The sequence below is a fragment of the Siphateles boraxobius genome, unplaced genomic scaffold (assembly GCF_051911475.1).
Source record: "Siphateles boraxobius isolate OS27281-9 unplaced genomic scaffold, OSU_SipBor_1 47, whole genome shotgun sequence".
Taxonomy (NCBI): Eukaryota; Metazoa; Chordata; class Actinopteri; order Cypriniformes; family Leuciscidae; genus Siphateles; species Siphateles boraxobius.
Window position 1 is genome coordinate 1,200,887 of NW_027509108.1, and position 14,921 is coordinate 1,215,807.

The 14,921-nt window shown below is 40.3% G+C and overlaps 1 pseudogene across 1 annotated transcript in view; it reads left to right on the forward strand.

Moving 5' to 3' along the window:
• Positions 1-14,921, forward strand: part of LOC143710403 (complement C3-like) — a 217,752-nt pseudogene that overhangs the window by 823 nt on the left and 202,008 nt on the right. The window contains exons 4-23 of the transcript XR_013194544.1: positions 52-125; positions 286-374; positions 556-638; positions 1,795-1,882; positions 2,255-2,357; positions 2,475-2,595; positions 2,768-2,883; positions 3,332-3,478; positions 3,616-3,824; positions 3,948-4,139; positions 4,215-4,367; positions 4,450-4,579; positions 5,443-5,514; positions 5,698-5,898; positions 6,222-6,324; positions 8,550-8,638; positions 8,740-8,882; positions 9,310-9,516; positions 9,660-9,720; positions 9,825-9,908. The product of XR_013194544.1 is annotated as a complement C3-like (transcript). The remainder of the gene's footprint in view (positions 1-51; positions 126-285; positions 375-555; positions 639-1,794; positions 1,883-2,254; positions 2,358-2,474; positions 2,596-2,767; positions 2,884-3,331; positions 3,479-3,615; positions 3,825-3,947; positions 4,140-4,214; positions 4,368-4,449; positions 4,580-5,442; positions 5,515-5,697; positions 5,899-6,221; positions 6,325-8,549; positions 8,639-8,739; positions 8,883-9,309; positions 9,517-9,659; positions 9,721-9,824; positions 9,909-14,921) is intronic.

Here is a 14,921-nt window from a genome sequence, read left to right on the forward strand (position 1 = left end):
CAGAACTCAAAAATCAGAATATTTCAGTTTTTGCTTTGACCTCTTTTGCAGTTCAATACAGGATTTTCTCTCTGACGCCCAACCTGAAACCACTGAGTCAGTCTGGAGTCACAGTGGAAATCATGGTACACACTTATATAAGTGCACACTGTTACACACACACACACACACACACACACACACACACACACACACACACACAACATTTCAGCTGTAATGAGCATAATTTGCACTGACGATCTCAGTAAACACAGTGGTAATATACTGATTTCTGTATTTCTTAAGAATCCACAAGGCATCACAGTTTCATCAGATAAGATATATCCAGTGAAAGGGATGAAGTCTGGACAATACGCCATTCCTGAGGTTGCCAGGTGTGTGAAACGCTGACAGAACGGAGGCTATTCAACCTGAGTGAACTGACAAAACTTAATTTTGATTGCCTATAGTTTCTAATTCAGGACAATATATTAGTGTAGAAAAAATATTACTCTGTTCATGATGATATCATCTGTTAAAATATCACTAAAATCGGACATGTTCGTGGCATTTCAGTCCTGGGATCTGGAAGGTTGTCACTCAGTACACAAACACTCCTCAGAAGAAGTTTACTGCTGACTTTGAGGTCAAAGAATATGGTAAGACCTGTTTCAACAAACTGTATGTTGTGTATGAATAACAACTGAGTGTGTTAAAGGGGGTATAAGCTCATGTGGAGCATTGGTTCTCAATGGATATGAGAGAATGAAACAACAAAATATTCCAAGGCACTCCTGAGGATACAGTATACAGGGGAAGGGTTAACCAAAACGCATAGAATTTTTTATTTTTTTAAACTTTTGAATTTATTGAAGCTCCAGTCCATAACTTCTAAAAATTATCCAAAATAAATGTTTAAGCAAGTACATAACCAGCCAGTGTTCAAAATGTTCTGCTTGCCTTAGCTCGATTCAAATCGGTAAGCTTGTAATAATGTTTTTAATTCCAGCGGTACTGGTGGATTTCCATGGGAAATTCGAGCATGTCTTTGCGTCATTACGTCACATCTGTACACATAAAGAAGGAGTCTCGGCTAGGAGCCTGTGAGTGTGTGAGGATGTTGGAGGTGGAGATTTATAGACTTTTCTCACAGTACATGATATAATTAAACTTATTAATTTGATGGCGAATTCAGAAAGGTTCAAACGACAATCACCAGTGACAACTGCAGATTCACCCATTGTAAAATGAGAAAAGGCAAAAGACTTCGGAGTGGCTAGAGAAAGAAAAGAGACTGCAACCGGCCCATGCGAAAACAAGGATAATATCGGAATGTAGTCATGCAATGCTGATGTTGTTAACATTAACAATTTGTGAACAAAGTAGGCTACAATATGCACGGTTTGACCTGATATGATAAGCGATCGTTAGATTTAATCAGCACAATTTACTGCAATGTTTTTTTTCCCTTAGTTGGTCAGAACAAAAGTGGATGTTACTTATTTGTTCAGATGACATTGTCCGGTGAAAACTATTGTTATGTTGGTACTTCCAAAAAGTATAATCTGTGATTGCGAATGCCAGGATCCACACTGCCGAGGCACAACTCGTGCGTAAAGTTGATAATTCTGCGAATAACTGCAATTGCAGATTTCGAACAGAGATGGCGACAAAGAGGAAAAACTACAGACTGTAGCTTTAATAACTTAGCCCAATAACTTAGGCCTTTTAACGTTAACCATGCGAGTGCCTTGGAAGTTTTGTTGTTTGAAAAATATTTATTTATTTGTCTATTTTCTCTGGTTTGGTTTATAGTGCTTCCAACATTTGAAGTGAAATTAAAACCCAGTAAGTCATTCTTCTATGTTGGAGACAAGAGCCTGACAGTCGACATTGAAGCCAAGTAAGACAACATATGTTCTGCTTCTCTGTATTGAAAATGAATCTATAATGTGAGTAAACACCTATTTAAAATATATTTGTATGTAAATCTGTCAGGACCACTTCCGTCAAAGGTAATTGACAATTAGCATACAGTTTGGATTGACGGTATGGTTCTGTTCTGGGCAAGCCCAAACTGACATCATTGGGTTACACCAGCTAACATAATTTTAATGGTCAGATCGGAGTTAAATGGTAAAATGTCTTGTTTCCTTCTTTTGAGGAACAGAGAATGTCCAAGCTAATTTTTTTATGTAATGAAAGCGGATGTGGATCAAGCACAGTCATCGTCACCGTTCAGTTTTTACAGCAGAAATTGTATGTGCTTTTACAGGTACTTGTTTGGACAGACGGTGGAAGGAAATGCGTTTGTGATGTTTGGTGTGATGGAAGGTGAGAAGAAAACAAGTATTGCTTCTTCTCTGCAAAAAGTTCAGGTGAGAAAAATTAAATCCGCTAGGATATCATTTCTTCTTACCTAGAATTTACAAGAAGTTAAGATTTTTTTTTTTACTGCATCTTAGACTTTTATTGTCTTTCTCATATATGAATAGATAAGTGAAGGAAAAGGTGCTGCAGAACTGACCAGGGAGATGATCACTAAGACCTTTCCAGACATTCACCAGCTGGTTGGACGATCAATCTATGTTTCAGTCAGTCTTTTAACAGAAAGTGGTAAGACTCAACACTGTACATCTGTATGTTTACATGCCTGTGTGTGATTGTTTATGAGAGGCTAATCGTGTGTGTGTGTGTGTGTGTGTGTGTGTGTGTGTGTGTGTGTGTGTGTGTGTGTGTGTGTGTGTGTGTGTGTGTGTGTGTGTGTCTGTGTGTGGTTTTTTTTCAGGCAGTGAAATGGTGGAAGCAGAAAGGAGAGGCATTCAGATAGTGACGTCACCGTACACCATCCACTTCAAAAAAACACCACAATTCTTCAAACCTGGGATGCCCTTCAGTGTCTCGGTATAAAAAAGTAGTTGATTTTACACATTAAACTCCATAAATGACTATAAATTAGCAGATTGGCTATTCTGGCAAAACACGCCATATCTGCTGTTCACACAAGCAATTGATTTTACGATACCATTAAGATACTGTTAAGATAACTCATCAGCACCAAAATACTGAACAACAGGCAGATTTTGAAACACTCATTACTTGTACCTTTTAGCAATTGGTTGTGATTGCATTTTTCACCTGTCATTTGGATAAAGTTGAGCAGTTCTCAAATTGATGACACACTCAATGTCAACGCTTGTAACACTAATTTGCTGGTAATGTTATTACATATCATCCTGAAAATCTGCCACTGATTTACAATTGAAAGCTGTTAACTATAAAGTTAAGAACCTGAATGGTTGTAGAAACTATTGAAAAATTTCATTCATTTTTGCTCTGTGTTCTATAAAAGGTTTACGTAACAAATCCTGACCAGACTCCTGCTGAAAATGTGGAAGTGGAAGTCAATCCTGGAGGGGTCGGAGGTCAAACAACAACCAATGGTATTGCGAAGGTTACCGTCAACACTCCAGGAGGATCTTCTACACTGCAGATCACTGTAAGACCTGCAAACTCAACTAATGTTCAGTCAGTTTCACTGAAGAACTAGTGGAAAATAGATCAGTTAACATATGCTGAATAAGCAATGGAGCATATACTACACAGCACATTAGAACACAAATGTATTCTTTCCAGGCAAAGACCAAAGATCCACAATTAACAGATGAACAGCAGGCAGTGAAGACGATGACGGCTCTGAACTACCTTCCCAAAGTAGAGAGCTCCAAAAACTACTTGCACATCGGCATTGATTCTGCAGAGCTTCAGATCGGTCATCAAATGACAGTCAATCTCAACACTGGAAAAAATGTCCAGGAGTCAAAGATCAAGATTACACATACATGGTAACCACACCACACCACAAATGTATTCATTTTATTTGGTCAATATTTGATTAACTTCCACAGCTTGTGTTTGAAATCATATGATTGTTATAAATACTGTTAACTCATCTGTCTCATTTCCAGATCTTGAGTAAAGGTCAGATTGTTCAAGCAAGCAGGTTTAAGAGGAGAGGACAAGCTCTAGTGACTCTGTCTCTACCTGTAACCAAAGACATGGTGCCGTCCTTCCGCTTTGTGGCTTATTATCATGTGGGCTCGTATGAGGTGGTGTCTGATTCAGTCTGGGTCGACGTGAAGGACACGTGCATGGGAACGGTGGGTCAACCATCACCAGAAATGGTTGACATGCTAATCAACTAGAATCTGATTCAGTGTCTCTCGTTTTAACAGCTCAAGCTTCAGGTGAAGAACAAGATGAATACCTATGGTACAGGAGATAAGGTCACGCTGCAGATAACTGGAGATCTTGGAGCTAGAGTTGGGCTGGTGGCGGTTGATAAGGCTGTGAATGTCCTGAACAAGAACAGACTCAGTCAGACTCAGGTGAAGGACCAACTTCAGATGTCGTGGCACAATCAGCTCTGATTTAAACCGCATGTAACTGGTGTCTTTTTCGCACCTCTAGATCTGGGACGTCATAGAGAAGCATGACACCGGCTGTACGGCAGGAGGTGGAAGGGACAGTATGGGGGTTTTCAGTGATGCAGGTCTGATGTTTGAGTCACACACTGCAGGAGGAACCAACACCAGAACAGGTTTTTTTTTTTTTTAATTATGATGATTGTTGATATAGAGAAAACACACTTTGACGCAAAACCCGCATTATGAATTTTTCTAAATGTTTATGTTCATTACATCACATTGTCATAATTTGTCAGGAATTGTCTAAATAGGGAAGACTGGGTCAAGCTGTCACCAGGTCAGTATCTACATTTACATGCATTTAGCAGACATGAAGATTTTGGAGAGTGACTTTGTGCCTCATTGTGAAGGAACACCAAAGCGGCCCTCGTTCAGTTGCCCTAGCTGGAGGGAGGGAGCACATACTATTAGGGGTGAATTGAGGTAGGGAGGTGCAGTTCCAGTGGCAGTCTTGAAATTCAACATGAACGTTTTAAATATTATCCATCTAGTGAGATCAGGAGGGGTGTGACATGCTGTCACTTTCTGGATCATCTGCAGAGGCTTTGTCAGTTGCTTCATTGACATCAAAAGAAGATAAATGTTTAGTAAATGTTAACGGATGCAGAGACCACAGAGGAGAAATCACGGTTGAAACCGCGGCCCGGGGGAAAATAATCAATGTAAGGGGCACAGTAACTGAAGTGGCCAGGACAGGCTCCCTAGGGCCCAGTAGTGGAGCCGACACTGGTGACATGACACAAAGAAGGCCGATGTGGTTAATCCAAGTAAAATATAAAAACAGATGGTTTTGCAATAAAACAGGTGAAAATTAAAAATCAATCAATCAACTCTACAATTTTATGACCACTTTTTTGGAATATATTTGAGTAGGTTTACTAAATAAATGTTGCTGCTCTTGGTTTTTTTAAGCTAAGTTTTAATCAACAAGTTATTTTTAAAATATACTAATTCATTGAAATGAATTGTCCTCTAGTGCCTGAGTGTCCCGTCACTGCAACGAGAAAACGAAGAGCTGAGAGTCTCCTGCAGATCACTACTAAACTGGGTGAGGAACTGGAATTTACTCAGTTTTTGCTTTTATAATGTAAATCAGAAAGGGATTGTTTTTTTTGTTTTTACTGTTAAAGATCCCAAACCTTTCTCTTCACTGTTCATGTTTTCGGGAAACTTTTTCTTTCCCTCCAGTAATTCTCACCATGTTCACCTACATTGTTCATGATCTTCTCAGCTGGTCAATACTCTGGTGAACTGAAGCAGTGCTGCTTTGATGGGATGAGGGATAATAAACTCGGCTACACCTGTGAACGAAGAGCCACGTATATAGTAGATGGGACCGATTGCGCAAAGGCCTTCCTACAATGCTGCAAAGAGATGCAAACCCGCAAAAACATGAAGACAGAAGAAGAGGAGGAGATGATTCTGGCTCGCAGTAAGTACACAGAAAAATCCCCAGTGTTAAATCAACACAGCTCAGAGCACATATTGTCCCACTCTACAGAGTGTAAAAATAACCCTAAAGCAGTGTTAAAGTTAATGAGACAATTAAGTGATAATTAACCACTTGTGGTGACACCTGATGATAATGAGCAGAATCACTGAAAGAAAGAGGAACAGCTAAAGAGAAAAAGGGCAGAAAATGAATAATTGGTAAAACAGTACAAATACAATAGGGTCCCTAATACATTTTTACTTGAATTGATTTTTTGATGTGTCCTTTTGCTCTAAAAGGTATATGTTTATCTGTTACAACAGGTGATGATGATGATGAGTATTATACAGACTCTGATGAGATTATGTCACGTACTCAGTTCCCTGAGAGTTGGCTTTGGAAAGAGATTGATCTGTGTGAGAATTGGTGAGTAGGAGACTTTTAGGGGGCTTTTACACTGGGCTCGTTTGCTGCGGTCCGAGCCCGGGCGCGATTGTTCCCGGGGCCCCCCGCAGCGTTGGTCTGGTTTCACACTCAACTTGATTCGCATGATCGAAAACACGACGCGGGTCAATATATTGTGTTTTTTATTAATTTGGTGCTATTATTCATAGCGAGTAAACAATGCAGGTTAACTGTGTCTGTGTTTCGCATAAGCTGTCTTTCCGCTGCTTGCAAATGGACTCTTTTGAGGAGACAGTGGATTTCCATTAATTTGTTGCCCTGATTGCACGCACTATGCGCGAATACACTCCAGACTCACTCTTGCTCGTATCCAGGGTAAATCTTCATCCCTTACGTGTGTTTTATTTAACTAAATACATCATAATCGGCTAAAACGCATGCGCAGGATACTTTACTTCCTGAACAAGTGTGCACCCGAGTCTGTGTTGCTTTCACATACACGCGAATCGCAGCACGGTTCGGGAGCAGCCGAACTCAGACCACCTCCTCCAGGTAGTCTCGGGTTCGGTACCCCAGTGCGCACCCGGGTCCCATGACAGCGTTCACATTAGCGATTTTTCATGCGAACCGTGCCCCGTTCCGAACTAAACTGCCAGTGTGAAAGCCCCCTTAGACAAAAGCAGTGAGTTTATCCCCTTTCTCACCACTAGTGACTCGTCTGATCAAATGATCTCATTCAACTTGAGTGTGTGTATGTGTGTGTGTGTGTGTGTGTGTGTGTCTCTGACTGATAGTAAAAGGTTTTCGAATGTGCGTAGATTACCGGCAGTTAAATGCAAATACCAGGAAAGATGCTTTTCCTTTGCCGCGGATTGAAGAGTCATTGGATGGTCTTACTGGGGCAAAATGGTTTTCAACACTGGACTTAGCCAGTGGCTACAGTCAGGTTGAGGTTGCTGAAAAGGATAGGGCTAAGACAGCTTTTTGCACCCCATTATGATTATTTGAATTCAATAGGATGCCATTTGGGTTGTGCAATGCTCCTAGCACTTTTCAGCGCCTCATGGAGCGTATGTTTGGTGACTGCCGGTATCAGTCAGTTTTGTTATACTTGGACGATTTAATTGTGTTTTCTTCCTCTGTTCAACAGCATTTGGAAAGGTTGGAGGAGGTGTTCTTGCGTCTTCAAAAACAGAGTTTGAAGGTTAAACTGTCTAAGTGTCATTTCTTTCAGACTCGCGTTAGGTACCTTGGTCATGTGGTTTCGGCGGAGGGAGTTACTACAGACCCAGATAAGGTGGCAGCAGTACGGGATTGGAGAACCCCAAGTAATTTGGTAGAGCTGCGATCTTTCCTCGGGTTCGCCAGTTACTATCGTAGGTTTGTTGCAGGGTTTGCAAAGATGGCAGCACCATTGCATCGAGTGGTGGCCCAGTTAAGTGTTGCAGGAAAAAGAGGTAAAACTCCAAGGAAGCCACTTGGCTTATATTGGAATATAGAGTGTGATGATTCTTTCCATCAGTTGAAACAAGCTTTGATATCTGCTCCAGTTTTGGCTTACGCTGATTTTCAGAAGCCGTTTGTTTTAGAAATAGATGCTAGCCATTCAGGTCTTGGAGCCGTGCTGTCACAGTAACACGACGGCAAGTTACGACCAGTTGCATTTGCTAGTAGGGGGCTTAGACCATCTGAAAAAAAACACAAGTTAAATTCATCAAACAAAACCTTGTGAATCACTCAGTGTATAAATTACATGCAAAAGTAGCTCCTCTGTTCAAACACTAAGCCAGTAGCATCCTCGTGCTGCAGTAATAAATAGTGGGGGAACAAACAATATACAAACAAAAAAGAAAAGAAAACTAGTCCGCCCCAAAGGCCTTTCCCATTTCTTTTGGGCCCGATTACCAGCTCAATCGCCCGGGCGGACTAGACAATATACCCAAACCAAATAAACAAACAAAAAACAAACAAATTCAATTACAACAAGAACAACAAATGGGCTCCGTAGAGCTTTCTCAAAGATCCAAAGAAATCCACAGGCGAACCTCTCGCATATGAACACCACAAGTGTCGATCAATTTCCGCCGGCCAGAAACAAACGCACCTACTATCCTCGTTCCTACCACTGAGCTTTATACTAGGCTAACCACACCCGCTTGATTCACAACTTTACTCCCTTGGTGTCACCCGCTACACATTAAAAGAGTATTTCGACAGTTTTTCTTGTATTTTTCCTCATATCTCAGTTCAGTACCAGTCAAAGACGAAGTGATCTACCTGAAAGACTCTATTACTACCTGGCAGATCTTGGCTGTCAGTCTGTCACCAACACTTGGTAAGGTGAAGCTGCAAACGCAAGATACATGATCTGAAAAACATCATCATACAGGAGCTGCTGCTTTAAACTCTTCTGTGTGTCTGTGTTCCTCATCAAAGGCCTCTGTGCGGCAGAACCCGAGGAGATTATTGTTTTTAAACCCTTTTTTATTGACCTCAAAATCCCTTATTCAGCTGTGCGTGGAGAACAACTGGAAATCAAGGCCATTATTCACAACTATACACCAAGGAATCTGAAGAAGGTAGATTGGATTTAATAATAAAAATGCTTTCAGAATTTGTTATACATTTAAACCAGGTGTGCCCAACTGCTCCTGCCGATCGACTGTCCTGCACAGTTTCATCTCCAACCCTAATCAAACACACCTGAAGCAACCAATTAAGGTCTTCAGGATCACTTGAAAATTAAAGGCAGGTGTGTTTTAATTAGGGTTGGAGATGAACTGGAGGACAGTCGATCGGCAGGAGCAGGATTGGGCACCCCTGATTTAAAGTCAAATCATTTATCCTGAAAAGCATTTCAGGTTTTTTGAGCTGCTTGTGACTCAAACTGAAGAAAAGTGTAGGATACTGAACTGTGCAGAAACAGAAATGTCCTCCATCATCACGCCTGATGACGTTTCCTCTTGATATTGAAGAGATTTGTGTCTCGCTCTCCTGTTTTCACAGGTGCGTGTGGAGTTTATGGAGACAGAAAATGTTTGCAGCTCTGCCAGTAAGAAAGGCAAATACAGAACAATAGTAAACATTGACCAAGACTCCAACATAGCAGTTTCATATGTGATTATTCCCATGACACTGGGACATCATGATATTGAGGTGAAAGCTTTATTATCTGAGTATGAGGATGGAGTGAAAAAGACCCTGAAGGTGGTGGTAAGTCTGATGGCATTCCAGTCATTTTTTAGCACTTCTGTTTTATTTGGTCATTTGTTAATATAATGATTAATAGATATTTGTCCTTTTTTTAATAGATAAACTAGATTACCATAGGTAGTCATTTACTCTCTCTCTTTCAGTCTGAGGGTGTGCTGACTCCAGTACAAACCGATATTGTGGAACTCAATCCTGCTAAGAAAGGTTAGATTCTTTGATCAAGACTCACCAAAACTGTACAGCATCTGATCAGCACATGACTCGTGACTCTTCCTTTATCTTCCTGTTCTTTATCCCAAATCAAACAGGGGAAAAACCTATAGTTATTAGAACTGCAAAACCAAAGGATCAAGTTCCAGACACACCTGCTAACACCTACATCTCGATTTCTGGTAAGGAAAAAGATTTCAAGAATATGTGTGATTTATTTCTGTCATGTATAGTTGTGCAGTTTTTGTTTAAAGGAAGCTGAAACCTATATCTACAAACATCATCTTGCATCTTTCTATTCCTCTATGTACACAACAAATGTTGTAGTACTTAAGTGTTGGGGGCTGTTTTGAAAAAAATGCAGCCACTTTTATTCACCACTATGTTTACCTATTTTTTTGTAACATTAACTTTGGTTTGACCCATTCAGCACTGTTATGCCGAGTAGGTGAAGGGTGCATCGTGAAAGACTCCGAAAAATGCAGTAAATTTGAACAAAGATATATTTATTGACTTAAATTGGGACTTTAGATTCAGCAGCTGACCAGGACAAAATAACAAATCAAACTTCCTTATTTTTAAACCTCTTTACTGAAACCTAACCTGAAAAGGAAAATACAATATACAAACCTAACTCCTTATCCAAAAACAGAGATCTAAACAGTTTACAATAAATGAAAATGGCGGCAGACTCCCTACTTTCCCAAATACTCAGAATTTACAATATAAAGCATTTACAACCAGGCAAACAAACTGAAAAGGGCAGTCCAAACCAGTATCAGAAAACAGGCAAAGGGATCAAATATACCAACAAAGTTCTTAAGGTACAAACTATGTTCTATTTCAAACAAACAAGTAATACTCAAAGGTTGTGACTCTCTTATGCTCAAGTGTCGAGGCTAGGCATCTCAACATTTGGTTGTGGGCACGGCAGTGTTGGGCAGTAGAGTCGCTACAAGTAGTAATGTGTTAGTTTAACTACATTTCTCAGTAGTGTGGTGGTAGCGTTGCTGTTTTTTTTATCAAATAGCTTTTCAGTAGCGAAGCACTTTTGTTGATCAAGTAGTGCGGTAGCGTCAACTCAAGCTACATTTTCCCAAGCATTTCTGAAGCTCAAGCTCAAATCGGAAATACAAATGTTAAGGATTCACTGATCCTGGATGTAAGGGATGCCACCTCCATACACGGACCTGTGTAGCCAACAGAAGAAAAAGTCAGTCTCAGATTTCAAATTCTGTCCGTTGTATTATGAAATTCAAAAAATATATTGTGTTGGGGCTGTTTAATGTGGTGCGACAGATCGCCGTAGCGCCTGAGTTCAAGAGAAGAGGCAACGCGGGAGCGCACATGAACTGATTGTCTCCGCTTTAATACCAGAACAGCGCAAAATAAACATAAATGAACATCTGATAATATGGCTATGTTAAAAGATACAGAACAACTTACCAAAATCCGTATCGTGTCTCATGTAACCGCTCAATCTGTGTTTCAACCGCAGAAAGACACCAATAAATCAGCTTGTGAAAAATGTCACGTATTGTCACAGAAAAACATATTCAGTGACCATATCTCGTAAGTCAGTTAGGAAAAATTAATTCTAGAGAGGGGCATTTTGTTAAATATATGCACCATATTACATATAGAAATTGGAATACAAATATAATGATGTAATTGTAAAGTTATACTACTAACTTTATTATTACAAAAAACTTGTGTTTGTGTAAGTGTTTGTATACAAATCAGTACATTTTAACCTTCAATATTATAGTAATGTAGCCTAATACCAACCGACTTCCATGTAGGCCTATAGTTTATAACATTAGTTGAAAGATTTCTTTTTTCCCTTGAGAAAATTTGCCATGTACTATGCCTGGTAAATATATACCAAATAATCAATATTGAATGTGCTTAGTAATCCATTTGAGGTACAAACCAGTGACTAACGTTTCGATGTAAAGTTACATCTTCATCAGAGTCCTTGGAGATCATGGGTAATGAAACCATTAATAAGGATCTTCAACAGGTGTGTAAAGGGGGCGTTAACCACCCAAGACGCACCCATCTACAACAAGGTGCCACACTCAAACAATCAATCATTTAAGGGGTAAATGTCCAAACACAAGAAACATACATGAAATGTGCACAGTATAATGGGAATCGAAATATCTACATCTCACAAAATGTACTACTATGTTTAAAATATTTAGAGAAAACATGATAGGCTCAATTCTTCATTTAAACCTAGAGGTTCAAGAGTGTTAAGCGTATGTATCCAGAACGCTTCTCTGCATAGAAGTTTATTGATAATGTCACCACCTCTAGATGGGGGTGTAATTTTCTCAATTCCCCAAAACTTCAAAGATGCAGGGGAACCATGATTGGCCTGCTTATAATGCCTCGCCATGGCATATGTTATATTTTGGGTACGAATTGCTGTTTTATGTTCAGCTATTCTTAATTTCAATTGACGTTTTGTTTGACCCATGTATACCAGTCCACAGGGACACTTTAACACGTATATTACGTGAGTACTATTACAATTAATAAATTAAGAAATAAAATATTTCTTACCAGTACGTGGATGTGAAAACTCCTTTGCATTGGTCAAATTGGAGCATTGCGCACAGTTGCCACATTTATAAAAGCCCAAAGGTGGGCTAGGGAGCCAGGTGGTCGGCGGTGAAGGAGTCATTTCTGAGTGGACCAATCGGTCACGAATGTTACGCGCGCGTCTGAATACAAACCTGGGTGGCTCGGCGCAGATGTCTTTAAGTATAGGGTCACTGTTAAGAACATGCCAATGTTTGCGAATTATATTTTTCATTCTTCCTGCTGGTGGAGTATAGCTAGTAGAAAATAATTCTTTAGATGTCGTGTGAGGCTTAGATTTCTTCTTTAACAATGAAGCGCGATCTGTATTTAGAGCCCTATCCCATGCTTTACTAATGTCAGATTTATCATAACCTCGTTGTTCAAAACGACGCGCTAGATCGATTGCTTTAGACATAAACTCACTTGCAGTACTACAATTTCTTCGGACTCGCAAAAATTGGCCCACTGGTATATTACGAACCAGATGAGGCGAATGATTACTGTCTGCTCTTAACAGGTTGTTCCTGCTGAGAGGCTTGCGGTAAATAGTAGATTGTAAAATATTATTTTCATCCTTAGAGATGGTAAGGTCTAAGAAATCAATGGACAGCTCATTATATTCCATAGTGAAAGACAAATAGTCTGCGGTAGAGTTTAACATAAGTCAGAAATTGAGACAACTCACTCATTGTGCCCTTCCATATTAAAAAAAAACATCATCTATGTATCTGCGGCAGAGTGATAATTTAGAATGGAACGGGTTATTTTCGATGTTCTGTATACATTTTTCTTCCCATAGACCCATTACCAGACAAGCATATGAAGGTGCAAACGAAGACCCCATTGCAGTCCCTTGGAGTTGTAAAAAAAAAATTGTCATAATATTTGAAAAAGTTATTAGATAAAATAATCTCGACCAAGTTTATAAGAAATTCTGATGGAGGTAGAACATCAGTGGGACGTTTAGTAAGATAATGAGATATGGCTTGTAAGCCTATATGATGAGGTATACATGTATATAGACTTGCGTTGCACATCCAACGATACAAGGACATCAATACTTTCACAGGGAAGCGTTCTGGATACATACGCTTAACACTCTTGAACCTCTAGGTTTAAATGAAGAATTGAGCCTATCATGTTTTCTCTAAATATTTTAAACATAGTAGTACATTTTGTGAGATGTAGATATTTCGATTCCCATTATACTGTGCACATTTCATGTATAGTTCTTGTGTTTGGACATTTACCCCTTAAATGATTGATTGTTTGAGTGTGGCACCTTGTTGTAGATGGGTGCGTCTTGGGTGGTTAACGCCCCCTTTACACACCTGTTGAAGATCCTTATTAATGGTTTCTTACCCATGATCTCCAAGGACTCTGATGAAGATGTAACTTTACATCGAAACGTTAGTCACTGGTTTGTACCTCAAATAAATGGATTACTAAGAAGATTTATGTGTTGCACCGGTGATTTTACTTTTCTGCCTTGTCTTGTCCTGCCCTGGTTGCACCGGATTGTTTGGGAATCACAGTAGCGCAGCAAGCCTTCCTTCTCATTTTGAATCAATATTGAATTTTCCTTTTCTCAATGCCATCCCAACTTGCCAACAACTTGTGTGACCGCTCTGGCATGTCTAGCTGCTTCCTCACCACCATTTGACACCGCTTAGTTGGAGTAGCATCTTCCCATGTGGGTGTTGTTGTTTTTAACCCAAAGCTGCCCCTACCCAGTTTGACATGCTCCACTATATCCCGATGTCTGAGGGCGGCCTTTGCATCTGCCACTGCTGCGCCCGGCTTCCATTTCTTCCCAGTTGCCAAAGTGGGAGCAGCACCACGTACCAAGGGATCCTGGGACTCAGTGAGTGTCAACTCCAGTCGTGCCTTGGCACATTTGTACTCTTCAACCAGGCTTGAGATGGGCAAAGAAAGCGCTCAGTTCACATACAGCCCTATACTGCTCATGCATATTGACAGCCCAAGCCACTTCCTTACTTGGGCATTCACCAGTCTCTCCACTTGCATGACGTGTGATAGGCTGGTCTCGTAAATGCTAATTGGCCGCATTAGACGGGGTACCAGCCCGAAATGGAAGCACCACAACTTCAATTTGCCTGAATTATACCACCGCCCAGGCTTTTGATGGATTTCTCAAGGATGGTTGGTTTTTGGCTCCTCATTGATGCAGAACCTCTAATTGGCAAGCTGTCCTTTAACAATGGAGATGCTACAGGACTTGCTGGGTTTGTTCTTCAAATGTGCCCAGTCGATATTATCCTGGAGCTTATCCAGCAGGTATCTGGTACTGTTCTGTGTAGTGACGCAGAACTGGAGGTCCTGGAAGTACGCCTTAACCAAAAAGTTGAACGCCGTCCAGATTATCTTGTGTAGCACTGAAACTAAGGCGTTGGCAAGCTCAAGGAAAACCACATGCAGGTCCTTCTTTTCCTTTTTGGCGGTTTGTTGCTTATGCCAAATAATATTTGCATGCTCCTAATATCCTGAGAAGCCACTTATCCCCGCCTTCTGCACTGAGATGTCAACAAAGCTGTTTTTCAGCAAGAACACCAAAAGCCTTTGAGCCACAATGCCGAAGAAAA